General features: G+C 27.1%; 2 long non-coding RNA genes across 2 annotated transcripts; one reads left to right on the top strand and one right to left on the bottom strand.

Moving 5' to 3' along the window:
* Positions 1 to 8494: 8494 nt before the first annotated feature.
* LOC135266957 (uncharacterized) lies at positions 8495 to 10137 on the top strand. Its single transcript, XR_010335182.1, has 2 exons — positions 8495 to 8660; positions 8710 to 10137. It is a non-coding gene; the product is annotated as an uncharacterized LOC135266957 (long non-coding RNA).
* An 863-nt stretch (positions 10138 to 11000) lies between these two features.
* LOC135266958 (uncharacterized) lies at positions 11001 to 11802 on the bottom strand. The gene is made up of 2 exons (XR_010335183.1): positions 11558 to 11802; positions 11001 to 11509 (listed from the first exon to the last, which is right to left on the bottom strand). It is a non-coding gene; the product is annotated as an uncharacterized LOC135266958 (long non-coding RNA).
* Positions 11803 to 18324: the final 6522 nt, after the last annotated feature.

Here is an 18324-nt window from a genome sequence, read left to right as displayed (position 1 = left end):
TAAATGCTGCATTTTTGTCTTCGTCTCAAACATTGAAAACTGAATTACATTTTTGTTCAGTAACAGTTACAGTTTTCTTATTGGTTTTTTGCTTATATCTCGAAAACAGTTACTCCTATCAAATTTTATCTTTCTTTCAAAATTAAAGCTGATAAAATTTCCAACAAAATAGTTATTTACATTTTTCTTGTAGGACCAAGCATAAACGAGTTATAGAGTTGGATATAAATAATATTTAACAAAAATTTGCTTTAAAATAAAATGCTTGAAAAACTTGAATTAAACTAAATTAATTGTGTCTAACACTTTAGTAGAGGAAAAAGGAGAAGACATAAAAGTCACTAAATGTTTCAGAGTCGTCTTTAGTCGTCATATTAATAACAATAACATTAATAATAATAATACTAATAGTACTAAATTTGCTTATATGCAAACGCTTAATTAAGGTAACAGTTTTTTGGTTTCTTGCTTATATCTCGAAAACAGTTACTCCTATCAATTTTTATCTTTTTTTCAAAATTAAAGCTGATAAAATTTCCTACAAAATTGTTATTTGCATTTTTTTGTAGGACCAACCATAAGCGAGTTATAGAGTTGGATATAAATAATCTTTAACAAAAATTTGCTTTAAAATAAAATGTTTGAAAAACCGAAATTAAACTAAATTAAGTGTGTCTAACACTTTAGTAGAGAAAAAAGGAGGAGACATAAAAGTCACTAAAGTTATAGAGTTGTCTTTAGTCGTCATATTAATAACAATAACATTTATAATAACAATATTAGTAGTACTAAATTTGCTTATATGCAAGCGCTTAATTAAGGTAACAGTTTTTTTGTTTTTTGCTTATATCTCGAAAACAGTTACTCCTATCAATTTTTACTTTTTCACCAAAATTAAAAGTGATAAAGTTTCCTACAAAATAGTTATTTGCGTTTTTCATGTAGAACTAACCATAAGCGAGATATAAGTTTGAAAATAATTAATAATTAAAAAAAAGTGTTTTAACAGAAAATGTCTTGTGATTTAAAATACACTTAATTTATTGGGTTCAATACTTTATTAGAAGAAAAAGGAGGTGACATAAAAGTCACTGAAGTCTTCAGAGTCGTTTTTAAATGCTGCATTTTTGTCTTCGTCTCAAACATTGAAAACTGAATTACATTTTTGTTCAGTAACAGTTACAGTTTTCTTATTGGTTTTTTGCTTATATCTCGAAAACAGTTACTCCTATCACTTTTTATCTTTCTTTCAAAATTAAAGCTGATAAAATTTTCTACAAAATAGTTATTCGCATTTTTTTTTGTAGGACCAACCATAAGCGAGTTATAGAGTTGGATATAAATAATCTTTAACAAAAATTTGCTTTAAAATAAAATGTTTGAAAAACCGAAATTAAACTAAATTAATTAAGACTAACACTTTAGTAGAGGAAAAAGGAGAAGACATAAAAGTCACCAAAGTCTTGAGAGTCGTTTTTAGAAGTCATATTAATAACAATAACATTAATAATAAAAATAATACTAATATTACTAAATTTGCTTATATGCAAGCGCTTAATTAAGGTAACAGTTTCTTGCTTATATCTCGAAAACAGTTACTCTTATCAATTTTTATCTTTTTTTCAAAATTAAAGCTGATAAAATTTCCTACAAAATAGTTATTCGCATTTTTTTTTGTAGGACCAACCATAAGCGAGTTATAGAGTTGGATATAAATAATCTTTAACAAAAATTTGCTTTAAAATAAAATGTTTGAAAAACCGAAATTAAACTAAATTAATTAAGACTAACACTTTAGTAGAGGAAAAAGAAGAAGACATAAAAGTCACCAAAGTCTTCAGTTTTGTTTTTAGTACTAAATTTGCTTATATGCAAGGCCTTAATTAAGGTAACAGTTTTCTGGTTTCTTGCTTATATCTCGAAAACAGTTACTCCTATCAATTTTTATCTTTTTACTAAAATTAAAGCTGATAAAATTTCCTACAAAATAGTTATTTGCGTTTTTCATGTAGGACTAACCATAAGCGAGATATAAGTTTGATAATAATTAATATTTAAAAAGAAAGTGCTTTAACAGAAAATGCCTTGTGATTTAAAATACAATAAAAACATTTACTATACAAAAGTTATAATCGGTTTTTAATAATAATAATAATAATAATAATAATAGTAGTAAAAGTAATAATAATAATAATAATAATAATTATAATAATAATAATAATAATAATACTTATAATAATGAATTTCTTTCTAAATTAAAGCTTAGTTTTTCTAAGGAAAAATAAAGCTTATTTTGTGTTATCTGAGCGTTTTCTCATTTCTATGCAAGAGATCATCTGTGATCTGTGTTTTTAGGCAAGAAATTGTCTAAAATTAAAAACTCATTTTAAAACTGGTATAAAAACATTTACTATACAAAAGTTATAGTCGGTTTTTAATAATAATAATATTACTAATTATTTTAATATTAATTTAGTTTAATTTCGGTTTTTCAAACATTTTGTTTTATATCAAATTTTTGTTAAAGATTATATATATCCAACTCTATAACTCGCTTATGGTTGGTCCTACAAAAAAAATGCAAAAAACTATTTTGTAAAAAATTTTATCAGCTTTAATTTTGAAAGAAAGATAAAAATTGATAGGAGTAACTGGTTTCGAGATATAAGCAAAAAACCAATAAGAAAACTGTAACTGTTACTGAACAAAAATGTAATTTAGTATTTAATGTTTGAGACGAAGACGAAAATGCAGCATTTACTGTCACCTCCTTTTTCTTCTAATTAAGTATTGGACCCAATAAATTAAGTGTATTTTAAATCACAAGACATTTTCTGTTAAAGCACATTTTTTTTAATTATTAATCATTTTCAAACTTATATCTTGCTTATGGTTAGTTGTACATGAAAAATGCAAATAACGATTTTGAAGGAAATTTTATCAGCTTTAATTTTGGTAAAAAGGTAAAAATTGATAAGAGTAACTGTTTTCGAGATATAAGCAAGAAACTGTTACCTTAATTAAGCGCTTGCATATAAGCAAATTTAGTAATATTAGTATTATTATTATTAATGTTATTGTTATTAATATGACGACTAAAAACGACTCTTAAGACTTTGGTGACTTTTATGTCTTCTCCTTTTTCTTCTACTAAAGTGTTAGTCTTAATTAATTTAGTTTAATTTCGGTTTTTCAAACATTTTATTTATTTTTATTTTTATAGGAGTAACTGTTTTCGAGATATAAGCAAAAAACCAATAAGAAAACTGGAACTGTTACTGAACAAAAATGTAATTCAGTTTTCAATGTTTGAGACAAAGACGAAAATGCAGCATTTAAAATCGACTCTGAAGACTTCAGTGACTTTTATGCCTCCTCCTTTTTCTTCTAATAAAGTATTGGACCCATTAAATTAAGTGTATTTTAAATCACAAGACATTTTCTGTTAAAGCACATTTTTTTTAATTATTAATCATTTTCAAACTTATATCTTGCTTATGGTTAGTTCTACATGAAAAATGCAAATAACTATTTTGTAGAAAATTTTATCAGCTTTAATTTTAGTAAAAATTTAAAAATTGATAGGAGTAACTGTTTTCGAGATATAAGCAAGAAACCAAAAAACTGTTACCTTAATTAAGCGCTTGCATATAAGCAAATTTAGTAATATTAGTATTATTATTACTAATGTTATTGTTATTAATATGACGACTAAAAACGACTCTCAAGACTTTGGTGACTTTTATGTCTTCTCCTTTTTCCTCTACTAAAGTGTTAGTCTTAATTTAGTTTAATTTCGGTTTTTCAAACATTTTATTTTAAAGCAAATTTTTGTTAAAGATTATTTATATCCAACTCTATAACTCGCTTATGGTTGGTCCTACAAAAAAACGCAAATAACTATTTTGTAGGAAACTTTATCAGCTTTAATTTTGAAAAAAAGATAAAAATTGATAGGAGTAACTGTTTTCGAGATATAAGCAAGAAACCAAAAAACTGTTACCTTAATTAAGCGTTTGCATATAAGCAAATTTAGTACTATTAGTATTATTATTATTAATGTTATTGTTATTAATATGACGACTAAAGACGACTCTGAAACATTTAGTGACTTTTATGTCTTCTCCTTCTTCCTCTACTAAAGTGTTAGACACAATTAATTTAGTTTAATTCCGGTTTTTCAAGCATTTTATTTTAAAGCAAATTTTTGTTAAATATTATTTATATCCAACTCTATAACTCGTTTATGCTTGGTCCTACAAGAAAAATGTAAATAACTATTTTGTTGGAAATTTTATCAGCTTTAATTTTGAAAGAAAGATAAAATTTGATAGGAGTAACTGTTTTCGAGATATAAGCAAAAAACCAATAAGAAAACTGTAACTGTTACTGAACAAAAATGTAATTCAGTTTTCAATGTTTGAGACGAAGACAAAAATGCAGCATTTAAAAACGACTCTGAAGACTTCAGTGACTTTTATGTCACCTCCTTTTTTTTCTAATAAAGTATTGAACCCAATAAATTAAGTGTATTTTAAATCACAAGACATTTTTTGTTAAAACACTTTTTTTTAATTATTAATTATTTTTAAACTTATATCTCGTTTATGGTTAGTTCTACATGAAAAATGCAAATAACTATTTTGTAGGAAATTTTATCACCTTTAATTTTGGTGAAAAAGTAAAAATTGATAGGAGTAACTGCTTTCGAGATATAAGCAAAAAACAAAAAAACTGTTACCTTAATTAGGCGCTTGCATATAAGCAAATTTAGTACTACTAGTATTGTTATTATAAATGTTATTGTTATTAATATGACGACTAAAGACAACTCTAAGACTATAGTGACTTTTATGTCTCCTCCTTTTTCCTCTACTAAAGTGTTAGACACAATTAATTTAGTTTAATTTCAGTTTTTCAAACATTTTATTTTAAAGCAAATTTTTGTTAAATATTAAAAACTATAAAATGGCTTAGATTGCCTAAAAACACAGATCACACATGATCTTTTGCATAGAAATGAGAAAACGCTCATGTAACACACAAAATAAGCTCCATTTTTCCTTATTAAAAGTATTATTATTATTATTACTTATGTTACTATTACTAATATTATTATTATTATTATTATTATTATTATTATTATTATTATTATTACTATTATTTTTATTATTATTATTATTATTATTATCATTATTATTATTATTATTATTATTAACTTTTGTATAGTAAATGTTTTTATACCAGTTTTAAAATGAGTTATTAATTTTATTCAATTTCTTGCCTAAAAACACAGATCACAGATGATCTCTTGCATAGAAATGAGAAAACGCTCATATAACACACAAAATAAGCTTCATTTTTGCTTAGAAAACTAAGCTTACTTTTATTACTATTATTATTTTCATTATTATTATTATTAATATTATTATTATTATTACTATTATTATTATTATTATTATTATTGTTATTATTATTATTAAAAACTTATATTAAACAGACAGAAAACGTCGTATTCTGACAAAAAAACGAATTACGTTATAGACTTGACGAGAACGGCGTATCTCGGACTCTTATAGGACTCTTATAGGGTCAAAAATTATCAGTGTGGATTAAAACAAATTATTTTTGTTGAGTCTCAGTCTGAATTGTTTATCAGTTCAAACAAAAACGGCTTATTTTAGACGATCTTTTGCTTTGAACAAGAAAACTTACGTCGAACAGACTAAAAAGGTATTAATCTGGCATAAAAGAGCAATTTATGTATCACTTTGAATAAAGGCAGCTAATCCTATTCGTTTCATTGCTTAAAATAGACAAAATTGTTAATAAATCTAACAAAAACGCTGTATTCTAGCACAAAATACTAATTACATTATAGTTTCGACGAGAATAGCTTATTTGGAATGATTCTATGCTTCCAAACGAGTAAATTTTTATTAAACAGATGCCAAACATCATGTTTTGTCCTATAAAGACATTTTATATTGCAGTTTGTTTTAAAACAAAATATTTTCGTTGATTCTTTGTTAGATGCAGCAAATCTAACATTAAAGAATCTGAAAACTTTGTATTCGGACACAAACCACCGAATTTTGTATCAGTTTAGACAAAAACGGTTGATTTTCGACAATATTTTGCTTTGAACAAGAAAACTTATATCAAACTGACTAAAAACGTCTTATTTTAGCACAAAACAAAAGATTTGCGTTATAGTCTTAACGAGAGTTGTTAATTTCAAACGGTTCTATGCTTTGAAACGAGTAAACTTTCACTGTACAGCGGAAAAACATCTTATTTCGCCTTTTAAAAACGATTCATGCCACAATTTGGATAAAAACCAATTATTTTCGTTAATTCATTGTTACAAACATGAAACCTTACATCAAAGTAACTGAAAACCCCTTATTCAGGCACAGAAATTCGAATTACGTTTCAGTCTGGACAAAAACTGCTTACTTTAGACGATCCTTTGTTTTAAATACAAAAACTTACATTAAAAAGATTAAATACGTCTTATTCTGGCTGAAAACTGCAAATTATCTATTACTCTAGATAAAAGCAATTTATCCTGATTACTCCTTTCCTTAGAATAGAGTAAACTTGTATAAAACTTAATGAAAACTTTAAATTTCGTCTCATAGAAATAATTTACGTTATAGTTTTGACCAGCACTGTTTATTTCAAACGATTTTATGATTCGAAACTAATGAACTTTTATGGGGCAGATGCAAAACCACATATTACCATATAAAGCGTTGTTTTAAAGCAAATTATTACCTTTTGCAACAAGAAATTTCACGTCAAAGAAACTGAAAACATCGTATCCATGCACAAATATCGAATTACGTATCAGTTTAGGCAAATACAGCTTATTTTAAACGATTCCTTGCTATAAACAAGAAAAATTTTATCAAACATATTGAAAATGTCTTATTCTCGAAAATAAGAGCAAATTATGTATCAGTTTTAACAAAAGCGGATTACTCTGTTTGATTCTATGCTTAGGGTAGAGTAAACTACTATAAAACGTAATGAAAACTCTATATTCAAGCTCAAAAGAACAAATTATGTTATAGTTTTGAAAAAAAAAATTATTTCGGACGACTACATATTTCGAAGTAAGCAAACTTTAATTGAACAAGTGCAAAAGCTAATACTTTGCTTTAAAATAACGATTTATGTGGTAATATGGTATTTTGCATCTGTCCTATAAAAGTTTACTCGTTTCGCTCCATTGAATTATTCGAAATAAATTATTTTGACACAACAACAACGAAAATAATTTGTTTTTGTTTAAACTGTAACATAAGTCGTTTTTATAAAACGAACTAAGACGTTTGGCATCTGTTTAGTGAAAGTTTTCTCGTTTGGGGGCATAAAATCGTTTGAAATTAAGAGTTCACAGTTTGGATTAAAACCAATGATTTTCGTTTATTCATTGTTACAAACAAGAAACCTTACATCAAAGAAACTGAAAACCTCTTATTCAGGCCCAGAAAATCATATTACCACATAAATCGTTATTTTAAAGCAAAGTATTAGCTTTTGCACTTGTTCAATTTTTTTTTCTCAAAACTATAACGTAATTTGTTTTTTTGAGCTTGAATATAAAGTTTTCATTACGTTTTATAGTAGTTTACTCTACTCTAAGCATAGAATCAAACAGAGTAATCCGCTTTTGTTAAAACTGATACATAATTTGCTCTTATTTTCAAGAATAAGACATTTTCAATATGTTTGATAAAATTTTTCTTGTTTATAGCAAGGAATCGTTTAAAATAAGCTGTATTTGCCTAAACTGATACGTAATTCGATATTTGTGCATGGATACCATGTTTTCAGTTTCTTTGACGTGAAATTTCTTGTTGCAAAAGGTAATATCATTGCGAGCGCGATGTCTGACGGTGCAGACGCATCCGGGCAGGCTCTCTGCAAGAAATGTAAAAAGCAAACTAACAGTGGCCCCAAATGTATTACATGTGGAGCCAATTATCATACAATTTGTGCTAAGCTTATAAAAAAAGCCAAGTTTATAAACGATAACGAAGTTAACTGTTGTGCTGTGAGTGATACCGGCGAAATTAGTGATTGCGAATCTCTTGCTCAAAGTGAAGATACGTTTAGCTCCCTCAGGAACGAAATCAAGTACCTCAAGACAATTATCGATCACAAAGATGTAATCATCAAGGAATTAGATGAAAAAATCCACCTTCTTAAAGTCAATGCAGCGCTCATAGAGGTAATCGAAGGCCAACTTAAAAACGATCGCGATAATGGAAGAGAAATTCGCGAAAAAGTGAATGCAGGTAAACAAGCCTGGCTTATCAACAGCGATGAACCTCCGAAAGTACCTTTCAACTTGCAACGTCCTGCGACGATGATGGATAAGGGTTTGCCAAATTCCAAAAACCTGACAAAAAATAGGGACAGAACATTTCCTCCCACATTACAAGTAACAATTCCTTCAACTTCCGGAGTCTCTACTGCTGATACCAACACAAAAACGCCGCAGAGTGATAAAAAGGACGGCTTCATTCTGGTCCAAAACAAAAAAAAGAAGGCATCCGCGTCTACCAAAGTGGCCCCACAGAGCTTACAAGCAACTAAACCGATCTCGGGAGCTTCTAGAAAAAAACCAATGATTGGCTCATCAGCCAGTACTGTTTTAAAAAGCGTTCCTAAATCAGCTCATCTTCACTTGTCTAGATTAGATCCGGACACCAAGGTCGAGAATATCCTGGACTATATCAAGCCCCATGTGTCCATAGCAAACTGCGAAAGACTACAATCGAAAAATCCAACCCTATACTCGTCATTCAAGCTATCTGTGCCACTAGGAGAACTTGAGCAAGTCATGAATTCTTCCATCTGGCCCTGTGGAGTTACTATAAATCGTTTTTTCTTCAGGCGCCCCCAAAACAACAATCCACCAAACCAGAGTGTAGTGGCGTAACTGTGTTAAATTTATATCACCTTAATATTCAAAGCTTAAAAAACAAAATTTTAGATCTAGAAGCCTTTTTGCTGTCCGATGGCCCTTTTGAAGTACTATGTATCAATGAGCATTGGATGACGGCTAATGAAATCGAGGTTCTTAAATTAGGAAATTATTGTACAGTTTCTAGCTTTTGCAGAACTTTGCGCTATCATGGTGGAGTAAGTATTTTTGTTCATAATTCCATGACTCATTGCAAATCTTTGAGTTTTGATAGTATTGAGTTTGATTTTGAAGTTTCTGGATGTTTATTAAATGACAACTTAAATGTAGTTACATTGTATCGTTCACCTTCGGGGAATTTTGATGTTTTTCTGAAAAAATTAAATTTAATGCTTTCGTCTTTAACCAAAACCAATAATAAAATTATTGTAACAGGCGATTTCAATGTGAAATTTGGCACTTCGGATAAGCTTGCTGTTGCTTTGGTTAATACATTTCTTTCATATGGTTTATACTCAACTGTTTTTACTCCAACTCGAGGAAATTCCTGCCTAGATAACATTTTCACTAACTTTCAAATCAATGATTATCAAGTAACAACTCATGATCCAGGATTATCTGATCATTGTGGTGTATGTATGAGTGTCTTTGTTCCTACTTCGTCTCTAGTGGCAAATGAAAGTTCTAATACCAAATATAGACCTATAACTGCTTTAGGATTATTCCACCTATATAACTTTATTGAAAATATCAACTGGGATTTTATCAACAATACTAACAATGATGTTGAAGACTTATTTACTCAATTTAACAGTATTCTAGTACATTATGTATCTATTTGTTTTCCTGAAAAAATTTTATCCACTCGAGCATCAAAAAATTGGTTTAATGACAATTTGCGATCTTTACGTAACATGCAAACTCTGCTTTTTCAACTTCAAAACAAACAGATTATTGATAAAGAGGTTTACACTGATTTTAGAAAATTCTATCGCAGTGAAATTGCAAAAGCTATAGTTAAATTTCATGATAACATGATCAACAACGTCCCTAACAAACAAAAAGCATTGTGGGATATTGTCAACACAAAGAGAAAAAATTCTGTTAAATTGCCTACGAATCTGTCGCCTGACACTATCAATAACTATTTCACTAACATTGCTGCCAATACAATTAACGCGTTACCCAAAACATCAAATATTTTAACATCGTTTGAAACTGACTCTCGATTTTCTTTCCATGAAGTTACTTATAATGAAGTTAGGGATGCCATTAATCATTTGAAGAAATCTAATAGTTGTGATGCCTACAATATTAGTTCAAAAATTCTAAAATCGTTAGTAAATCTTATAGTTATTCCTTTGACTAAAATCATTAATAGGTGTATTAGAGAAAGTATATTTCCAGCAGTTCTAAAAACTTCCAAAGTTGTACCGGTTTTTAAGAAAGGAGATCCGAATGACATCAGTAATTATAGACCTATTTCTCTAGTGCCTATCTTAGCAAAGGTTTTTGAGTTTATTTTAAAAAAGCAAATCAACTCGTATTTTGAGAATAATAGTCTCTACTCGCAGTTCCAATTTGGTTTTAGATGCAATCACTCAACATCCCTAGCTATTAACTACCTTAGTGAAAAAATTTTGTCTAGTTTTGAAAATAAGGAAAATACCTATGTTTGCTGTTTGGACTTAACAAAAGCATTTGATTGTGTTGAGCATGGTATATTGTTACAAAAATTAAAATCATATGGATTCTGTGTCAGAAGTATTAGTTTGATGAATTCATACTTAATAAATAGATGTCAGTTCGTTTCTGCTCACAATATTAATTCCAATAAAATGGAAATTAAATTTGGTGTACCGCAAGGATCGGTCCTAGGACCGACTCTATTTCTCATCTTTATAAATGACCTGCCACTTTCTATTAAAGATACTAATTTCTTACTGTTTGCTGACGACACCACTATCTATAGCGCTTTTGATTTAAAAGAGGCTCTGGATCACATAAAAACTTGTGTTGAAACCAAAATTAAAGACTGGTTTATTGGTAACAAACTTACCGTTAATTGTGCCAAAACTCAAGAAATTATTTTTTCCTTAAACAAATCATTTATTACCCCTTCTTATATTAAGCTGTTAGGTGTTTTTCTGGATTGTGGATTGACTTGGGAAACTCATTGCGACTACTTAGTTACTAAACTTTCTAAAAAATTGTTCTTGTTTAGGCAGTTGGTATCTACCTTATCGACTAAAACTTTATTATCAGTTTATCATGCCATATTTCACAGTGTTCTTTCATATGCCATCCTTGCTTGGGGTCATTCGCCACATACAGCTAAATTATTCAAAATACAAAGAAAATGTATCAGAATTATTGCTGGCTGTCACTATCAGAGTGACTGTCGTCAATATTTCAGAAACTTCAAAATTTTAACGGTTCCCTGCACTTATATTTTGCAATGTCTTCTATATACTCATCAAAACTTAAACAAATATGATTCGTTTGATCATACATACTCCACCAGATTCCGGCATTTACTCAGACCAAATTTTCTGCGATTATCACGTACTAGAAACAGCACAAGTTATTACTGTATTAAATTATTTAACATGTTACCTGACACCTATAAAAACCTCGAGTTCAAGGCTTTTAAAAACTGTGTTAAATCTTTCCTGCTACAAGAGGCATTTTACTCTGTTGATGAATTCAGTAATTATTTTTGTAAAATGTCATCTTAACTAAGTTTTCTTATATAATTATTATTATCTGCTTTTGTAAACGGTTAAAGTGTATTTTCTTGTTTTCTCTTCTTTTCTTGGTGACGTATGTAAGATACTTTGTATTTATAACATCAATAAAACATTATCATCATTATCATCATCATAATAATTTGCTTTAAAACAACGCTTTATATGGTAATATGTGGTTTTGCATCTGCCCCATAAAAGTTCATTAGTTTCGAATCATAATTTCGTTTGAAATAAACAGTGCTGGTCAAAACTATGACGTAAATTATTTCTTTGAGACGAAATTTAAAGTTTTCATTAAGTTTTATACAAGTTTACTCTATTCTAAGTAAAGGAGTAATCAGGATAAATTGCTTTTATCTAGAGTAATATATAATTTGCAGTTTTCAGCCAGAATAAGACGTTTTTAATCTTTTTAATGTAAGTTTTCGTGTTCAAAACAAAGGATCGTCTAAAATAAGCAGTTTTTGTCCAGACTGAAACGTAATTCGAATTTCTGTGCCTAAATAAGGGGTTTTCAGTTTCTTTGATGTAAGGTTTCTTGTTTGTAACAATGAATTAACAAAAATAATTGGTTTTTATCCAAACTGTGGCATGAATCAGCTTTAAGACTATAACGCAAATCTTTTGTTTTGTGCTAAAATAAGACGTTTTTAGTCAGTTTGATATAAGCTTTCTTGTTCAAAGCAAAATATTGTCGAAAATCGACCGTTTTTGTCTAAACTGAAACAAAATTCGGTGGTTTGTGTCCGAATACAAAGTTTTCAGATTCTTTAATGTTAGGTTTGCTGCTTCTAACAAAGAATCAACGAAAATATTTTGTTTTAATACAAACTGCAATATAAAATGTCTTTATAGGACAAAACATGATGTTTGGCATCTGTTTATTAAAAATTTACTCGTTTGGAAGCATAGAATCATTCCAAATAAGCTATTCTCGTCGAAACTATAATGTAATTAGTATTTTGTGCTAGAATACAGCGTTTTTGTTAGATTTATTAACAATTTTGTCTATTTTAAGCAATGAAACGAATAGGATTAGCTGCCTTTATCCAAAGTGATACATAAATTGCTCTTTTATGCCAGATTAATACGTTTTTAGTCTGTTCGATGTAAGTTTTCTTGTTCAAAGCAAAAGATCGTCTAAAGTAAGCCGTTTTTGTTTAAACTGATGAACAATTCAGACTGAGAGTCAACAAAAATAATTTGTTTTAATCCAAACTGATAATTTTTGACCCTATAAGAGTCCTATAAGTGTCCGAGATACGCCGTTCTCGTCAAGTCTATAACGTAATTCGTTTTTTTGTGTCAGAATACGACGTTTTCTGTCTGTTTAATATAATTTTTTAATAATAATAATAATAACAATAATAATAATAATAATAATAATAATAATAATAATAATAATAATAGTAATAATAATAATAATAATAATAATAATAATCATGATAATAATACTTATAATAATGAATTTCTTTCTAAATTAAAGCTTAGTTTTTCTAAGCAAAAATGATGCTTATTTTGTGTGTTATATGAGCGTTTTCTCATTTCTATGCAAGAGATCATCTGTGATCTGTGTTTTTAGGCAAGAAATTGAATAAAATTAATAACTCATTTTAAAACTGGTATAAAAACATTTACTATACAAAAGTTAATAATAATAATAATAATAATAATAATAATAGTAATAAAAATAATAATAATAATAGTAATAATAATAATAATAATAAAAATAATAATAATAGTAGTAGTAAAAGTAAGCTTAGTTTTCTAAGCCAAAATGAAGCTTATTTTGTGTTATATGAGCGTTTTCTCATTTCTATGCAAAAGATCATGTGTGATCTGTGTTATAAGTTGTGTCAGAATACGACGTTTTCTGTCTGTTTAATATAAGTTTTTAATAATAATAATAATAATAATAATAATAATAATAATAATAATAATAATAATAATAATAATAATAATAATAATAATAATAATAATAATAATAATAATAATAATAATAATAATAATAATAATAACAATAATAATAATAATAATAATAATAATAATAATAGTAATAGTAACAAAAGTAATAATAATAATAATACTTTTAAAAAGGAAAAATGGAGCTTATTTTGTGTGTTACATGAGTGTTTTCTCATTTTTATGCAAAAGATTATGTGTGATCTGTGTTTTTAGGCAATCTAAGCCATTTTATAGATTTTAATATTTAACAAAAATTTGCTTTAAAATAAAATGTTTGAAAAACCGAAATTAAACTAAATTAATTGTGTCTAACACTTCAGTAGAGGAAAAAGGAGGAGACATAAAAGTCACTAAAGTCTTAAAGTTGTCTTTAGTCGTCATATTAATAACAATAACATTTGTAATAACAATACTCGTAGTACTAAATTTGCTTATATGCAAGCGCTTAATTAAGGTAACAGTTTTTTTGTTTTTTGCCTATATCTCGAAAACAGTTACTCCTATCAATTTTTACTTTTTCACCAAAATTAAAGGTCATAAAATTTCCTACAAAATAGTTATTTGCATTTTTCATGTAGAACTAACCATAAGCGAGATATAAGTTTGAAAATAATTATTAATTAAAAAAAAGTGTTTTAACAGAAAATGTCTTGTGATTTAAAATACACTTAATTTATTGGGTTTAATACTTTATTAGAAGAAAAAGGAGGTGACATAAAAATCACTGAAGTCTTCAGAGTCGTTTTTAAATGCTGCATTTTTGACTTCGTCTCAAACATTGAAAACTGAATTACATTTTTGTTCAGTAACAGTTACAGTTTTCTTATTGGTTTTTTGCTTATATCTCGAAAACAGTTACTCCTATCAAATTTTATCTTTCTTTCAAAATTAAAGCTGATAAAATTTCCAACAAAATAGTTATTTACATTTTTCTTGTAGGACCAAGCGTAAGCGAGTTTTAGAGTTGGATATAAATAATATTTAACAAAAACTTGCTTAAAAATAATATGTTTGAAATTCTGAAATTAAACTAAATTAATTGTGTCTAACACTTTAGTAGAGAAAAAAGAAAAAGACATAAAAGTCACCAAAGTCTTCAGAATCGTTTTTAGTCGTCATATTAATAACAATAACATTAATAATAATAATACTAATAGTACTAAATCTGCTTATGTGCAAGCGCTTTATTAAGGTAACAGTTTTTTGGTTTCTTGCTTATATCTCGAAAACAGTTACTCCTATCAATTTTTATCTTTTTACTAAAATTAAAGCTGATAAAATTTCCTACAAAATAGTTATTTGCATTTTTCTTGTAGGACCAAGCATAAGCGAGTTATAGAGATGGATTTAAATAATATTTAACAAAAATTTGCTTTAAAATAAAATGATTGAAATACTGAAATTAAACTAAATTAATTGTGTCTAACACTTTAGTAGAGGAAAAAGAAGAAGACATAAAAGTCACTAAAGATTTCAGAGTCGTCTTTAATCGTCATATTAAAAACAATAACATTAATAATAATAATACTAATAGTACTAAATTTGCTTATATGCAAACGCTTAATTATGTTAACAGTTTTTTGGTTTCTTGCTTATATCTCGAAAACAGTTACTCCTATCAATTTTTATCTTTTTACTAAAATTAAAGCTGATAAAATTTCCTACAAAATAGTTATTTGCATTTTTCTTGTAGGACCAAGCATAAGCGAGTTATAGAGATGGATTTAAATAATATTTATCAAAAATTTGCTTTAAAATAAAATGTTTGAAATACTGAAATTAAACTAAATTAATTGTGTCTAACACTTTAGTAGAGGAAAAAGAAGAAGACATAAAAGTCACTAAAGATTTCAGAGTCGTCTTTAATCGTTATATTAATAACAATAACATTAATAATAATAATACCAATAGTACTAAATTTGCTTATATGCAAACGCTTAATTAAGGTAACAGTGTTTTGGTTTCTTGCTTATATCTCGAAAACAGTTACTCCTATCAATTTTTTTCCTTTTACTAAAATTCAAGCTGATAAAATTTCCTACAAAATAGTTATTTGCATTTTTCTTGTAGGACCAAGCATAAGCGAGTTATAGAGATGGATTTAAATAATATTTAACAAAAATTTGCTTTAAAATAAAATGTTTGAAATACTGAAATTAAACTAAATTAATTGTGTCTAACACTTTAGTAGAGGAAAAAGAAGAAGACATAAAAGTCACTAAAGATTTCAGAGTCGTCTTTAATCGTCATATTAATAACAATAACATTAATAATAATAATACTAATAGTACTAAATTTGCTTATATGCAAACGCTTAATTAAGTTAACAGTTTTTTGGTTTCTTGCTTATATCTAGAAAACAGTTACTCCTATCAATTTTTATCTTTTTACTAAAATTAAAGCTGATAAAATTTCCAACAAAATAGTTATTTGCATTTTTTATGTAGGACTAACCATAAGCGAGATGTAAGTTTGAAAATAATCAATATTTAAAAAAAATGTGCTTTAACAGAAAATGTCTTGTGATTTAAAATACACTTAATTTATTGGGTCCAATACTTTATTAGAAAAAAAGGAGGTGACTTAAAAGTCACTGAAGTTTTCAGAGTCGTTTTTAAATGCTGCATTTTCGTCTTCGTCTCAAACATTGAAAACTGAATTACATTTTTGTTCAGTAACGGTTACAATTTTCACTTTGGTTTTTTGCTTATATTTCGAAAACAGTTACTCCTATAAATTTTTATCTTTTCTTCAAAATTAAAGCTGATAAAATTTCCTACAAAATAGTTTTTAGCATTTCTCTTGTAGGACCAACCATAAGCGAGTTATAAAGTTGGATATAAATAATATTTAACAAAAACTTGCTTAAAAATAATATGTTTGAAATACTGAAATTAAACTAAATTAATTGTGTCTAACACTTTAGTAGAGAAAAAAGAAAAAGACATAAAAGTCACCAAAGTCTTCAGAATCGTTTTTAGTCGTCATATTAATAACAATAACATTAATAATAATAATACTAATAGTACTAAGTCTGCTTATATGCAAGCGCTTTATTGAGGTAACAGTTTTTTGGTTTCTTGCTTATATCTCGAAAACAGTTACTCCTATCAATTTTTATCTTTTTACTAAAATTAAAGCTGATAAAATTTCCTACAAAATAGGTATTTGCATTTTTCTTGTAGGACCAAGCATAAGCGAGTTATAGAGATGGATTTAAATAATATTTAACAAAAATTTGCTTTAAAATAAAATGTTTGAAATACTGAAATTAAACTAAATTAATTGTGTCTAACACTTTAGTAGAGAAAAAAAAGAAGACATAAAAGTCACTAAAGATTTCAGAGTCGTCTTTAATCGTCATATTAAAAACAATAACATTAATAATAATAATACTAATAGTACTAAATTTGCTTATATGCAAACGCTTAATTAAGTTAACAGTTTTTTGGTTTCTTGCTTATATCTCGAAAACAGTTACTCCTATCAATTTTTATCTTTTTACTAAAATTAAAGCTGATAAAATTTCCTACAAAATAGTTATTTGCATTTTTCTTGTAGGACCAAGCATAAGCGAGTTATAGAGATGGATTTAAATAATATTTAACAAAAATTTGCTTTAAAATAAAATGTTTGAAATACTGAAATTAAACTAAATTAATTGTGTCTAACACTTTAGTAGAGGAAAAAGAAGAAGACATAAAAGTCACTAAAGATTTCAGAGTCGTCTTTAATCGTCATATTAATAACAATAACATTAATAATAATAATACCAATAGTACTAAATTTGCTTATATGCAAACGCTTAATTAAGGTAATAGTGTTGTGGTTTCTTGCTTATATCTCGAAAACAGTTACTCCTATCAATTTTTATCCTTTTATTAAAATTCAAGCTAATAAAATTTCCTACAAAATAGTTATTTGCATTTTTCTTGTAGGACCAAGCATAAGCGAGTTATAGAGATGGATTTAAATAATATTTAACAAAAATTTGCTTTAAAATAAAATGTTTGAAATACTGAAATTAAACTAAATTAATTGTGTCTAACACTTTAGTAGAGGAAAAAGAAGAAGACATAAAAGTCACTAAAGATTTCAGAGTCGTCTTTAATCGTCATATTAATAACAATAACATTAATAATAATAATACTAATAGTAGTAAATTTGCTTATATGCAAACGCTTAATTAAGTTAACAGTTTTTTGGTTTCTTGCTTATATCTAGAAAACAGTTACTCCTATCAATTTTTATCTTTTTACTAAAATTAAAGCTGATAAAATTTCCAACAAAATAGTTATTTGCATTTTTCATGTAGGACTAACCATAAGCGAGATGTAAGTTTGAAAATAATCAATATTTAAAAAAAATGTGCTTTAACAGAAAATGTCTTGTGATTTAAAATACATTTAATTTATTGGGTCCAATACTTTATTAGAAAAAAAAGGAGGTGACTTAAAAGTCACTGAAGTTTTCAGAGTCGTTTTTAAATGCTGCATTTTCGTCTTCGTCTCAAACATTGAAAACTGAATTACAATTTTGTTCAGTAACGGTTACAATTTTCACTTTGGTTTTTTGCTTATATCTCGAAAACAGTTACTCCTATAAATTTTTATCTTTCCTTCAAAATTGAAGCTGATAAAATTTTTTACAAAATAGTTTTTTTGCATT

Source organism: Tribolium castaneum, chromosome 8 (genome assembly GCF_031307605.1).
Source record: "Tribolium castaneum strain GA2 chromosome 8, icTriCast1.1, whole genome shotgun sequence".
NCBI lineage: Eukaryota > Metazoa > Arthropoda > Insecta > Coleoptera > Tenebrionidae > Tribolium > Tribolium castaneum.
This window is presented reverse-complemented; position numbering and strand designations above follow the sequence as displayed.